Below are 3,704 nucleotides of genomic sequence, written 5' to 3'. Positions count from 1 at the left end.
CGAAAAACCAAAACAAAAAAGAAAGAAAGAAAGAAAGAAAGAAAGAAAGAAAGAAAGAAAGAAAGAAAGAAAGAAAGGAAGGAAGGAAGAAAGGAAGAAAGGAAGAAAGAAAACTAAGTTAAGTCGATCATGAGCTTTTCCTCAATGGCAAGTTTTTGTCAGTAGCAGTCAAGAACCAGCCAGGACAAACTCAAATCCCCAACTAGAAAGAGTATAAGGGAGGGACAGTTCTTACAGAGGTAGAGACAGATTATACAAGAAGAGAGAGGAAGTAGTGATTTGGTAAGCACTAGCCACAGGGTGAGACTGTTATGTCCCAAGAAAAGACAAAGGTAGAAAGTAACATTTATTAGTTTTTGTGTGATAAAAATGTGATAAAAATAACATGACCAGTAACTTAGAGAAAAAAAGGAGTTTATTTGGACTTACCATTCCAGAGGATTAGAATCTATGAAGATAGAGTAAACACATGGTAACAGGACCAAGAAGATAAGGACTCCCATCTTTAACTGCAAACCGGGAACAGAGAAAGCAAGCTCCTAGACACAGCAAGTCTTTAAACTTTCAAAGAGTGCTGCCAAATCATGACTCTTCTAACAAGACCATACCTCATAAGCCTCCACAGTCACTACCACAAACTAAGGACTAAAGTACTCAAATACTCATGACAATGAGGGACATCTCATTCAAACTACCACATAGTGCCACAAATTACAATGAGAGATGTAGCCAGCTGTAACAGTGGAAAAAAAGTAGCCAGCACAAACTGTAATCTCACCAGACTAGCTATGAGAGGAGAAGCCAGCATGTTTCTGCTCTGCCTTCTGATCTCCATCATGGTGGCATCTGTAGCAGATGAAATTCAACTGGAGGCCAAAGCCTGAGTTGCCATCCATACAAAGAAATGTCAGAGCAGCATCCCCCAAAGCAGAAACGGGTCTAGGGTCACCAGCAGAGAATAAACAGCACAATAGCAGATGCAATGTGGCTCCAAAAGGGGATGCTTGTAGTAAGTGCTCAAGATACATTTGTTGCTTTGAATTAAACAAGCCAAATGGAGAAATTGGTTGTGCGTAAAGGGAATGTAGAAGGGACAACTGGACCCTGGACCTCTAATGTTTCACTTTCAGCTTATCTAGGCAAATGAATCATCAGATTTCACTGCCGTCTGGGGACTTGAGTCCCACATATGTTGAAGGAGTTGCACTGCTGGTGCCTGCAAAGTCCTTCAAGCTGTAATTATATCCTCCACCTCCTCAGAATGTCTAGACTAGATTATGAGAGTGGAGAAAAAAAAAATGACTGCAGCTTTCTGTAGCCCTCAAACCAGTGAGAAGTCCTTGGTGAGACCCTCTTCCCTGGGTACACAGGAACAAGTTCCCAGAAGTAGCACAATCTCAGCATGAAGAATGAAGATGAAAAGGGAAGAGGGGAACCTCATTTGAAAACCTCAAGAGAAAAGATTATTGTCAAACATCAGTGATGGAAGCCCAAAGGAATGTTTCCAGAGAAAAAGGTTTTCAATGACTTATTAGAATATTCTTATTTCTACCAAGTACCACAGGGGGTCTCATGTACAGTTCTGGGTCCCCAAAACCTTCACAAGGAATCAATAAAGTTTAAAGGGTTTTCTTATTAACACTAAGAGGTAGATTCCCCTCTCTATTATGTTTACATTGGCACTGACAATAAGATGAGAAAGATACGGGAACACAACCATGTTGTAAGATGGGAAAGATATGGGAACACACTGTAACACAACTGAGGCCACGTCACACACCAAACCAGTGATATTGATTTCTTTATTGCCATCAACCTGCTGTAGAGAAACATGGCACTTTATATAAGTGTGTATTTGATGAAAGAGAATAATTATTCATTATATTGCTTTTCAGTCCTTGAATACATGACTCTATCACTTACATGAGGAAATGGGAAGCTCAGAATATACTTTGATTCCCATCGAAGAAGAGGCACCTGTGTGAATGTTGCAGCTGCAATCCTAACAGATTCCCTCTTCGTAGATCACTATGTGTACTTGAAATGTCAGAGGAGCACTCATGGCACTCGTTGGTATTGTGCAGGCATAATTTGCTTCTAAGTACAAACTGGCTCATAGAGTTTAACATAATATAAAATTTCCATTATGGTGATTTCCAAATGTACACTACAAATAACTTTTAAGAAATTTGTATACAAAAGGTTGGGGAGATGGTTTGATCAGTAAACTTATTGCTGTATAAGCATGAGATCCTGAATTTGTTCCCAGGCCCACATAAAAATCAGGCATGGTGATGCACATATGTAATCTCAGTCCTGTGGAGGTAGAAATAAAAGGATCCACAAAGTTTCTGGCCAGATATTCTAGCTTAGTTAAGGTAAGGAATTCCAGATTGTCTTTAGATAGATAGATAGATAGATAGATAGATAGATAGATAGATAGATAGATAGATAGATAGATAGATAACAAAAATAAAGTGGAAAACAACTGAGAAAGACTCAGTGTTGACTTCTGGCTTCCAAATACACATTCCCCTACACACACACACACACACACAAAACCCAATTTCATGTTTTGATATAGTGTCAAGAAAACCTATTAAAATATACCTTCCCACAAATGCATATCTATATGAAGTAATTTTCTTAACCACAACTACACCAATATACAAGAACACATTAAGTTCTAAATGAACTATGAGAATATATCTTCCACTAAGTCATATGTTAAAGAAACTCATAAAACATTACTTTTCTAGCTATGTGTCTTAGAGAAATTAAATTGTTTAACATAATTAAAATGTTAATTCCAACTAACGGCTGTAGCTCAAAACTGGAATGCCAGCACTCAAGAGACAGAGCAGGCTGGTTACAAATTCCGAAGCCAGCCTGAACTACAAAGCAAGTTACAAACTCCCAACCCCAGTTGTGATATCTGCAACACAACCATAATATCCAAGTGTCAAGGAATATCTCAGAAGAGGGGGCAGGAATATTGTGAAAGCCAAAGGACTAAAACAAGTGTTTCAAGATATGGTCTTTTAGACTTGGCAGGAATGCTGCTCTGATGAACTCTTAACAATATGGCTGCCTGCAAAAGAAGACACATTTTAACATGTCAAAATGAATAGGGATAAATTTTATAAGGCTCACCCCTAGATGAAGAGCTACAGGCAATCAATGGCTCCTGAGGGAGGGAGAATTCATTTTTTTTCAATAATGAGCCCCCTGATAAGATTCCCGCTTCTAAGTGGTCAGCCCTAAACCTATATACATATAGACAACACTAAATAGATTAAGTAGGTTATAAAAATATAGTGTATATGTTTAACAATAATAATTATAGGAAAGGGAACATGAGAGGGAATGGTGGTGTAACATAGTGTAAACTCACCCTTTCTAGTTCTTTCTGAGCTCTGGATGGTTGGTTCAACACAGATGTTCTAGTTCAAAATTCCTCTATGCTGACTGATTCAAACTGGCTTCTCTCAGGTTCTCACTGAATTGTTCTGCTTGGAAAAACTGCCCCTGAATTCCATGAACTGAACTACACTAGCTGCACTAACTGCAGGAACTGAACCTAACTGAATGGAACTGAACAGAATCACATGAACTCAACGGAACTCAACTGCATTTAACTGAACTACACCAAATTACACTGAACTGAGCTCAGCTGAACTCCACTGCATTGCCTAAACTCAACT

The sequence above is a fragment of the Mus caroli genome, chromosome 2 (genome assembly GCF_900094665.2).
Source record: "Mus caroli chromosome 2, CAROLI_EIJ_v1.1, whole genome shotgun sequence".
NCBI lineage: Eukaryota > Metazoa > Chordata > Mammalia > Rodentia > Muridae > Mus > Mus caroli.
This window is presented reverse-complemented; position numbering follows the sequence as displayed.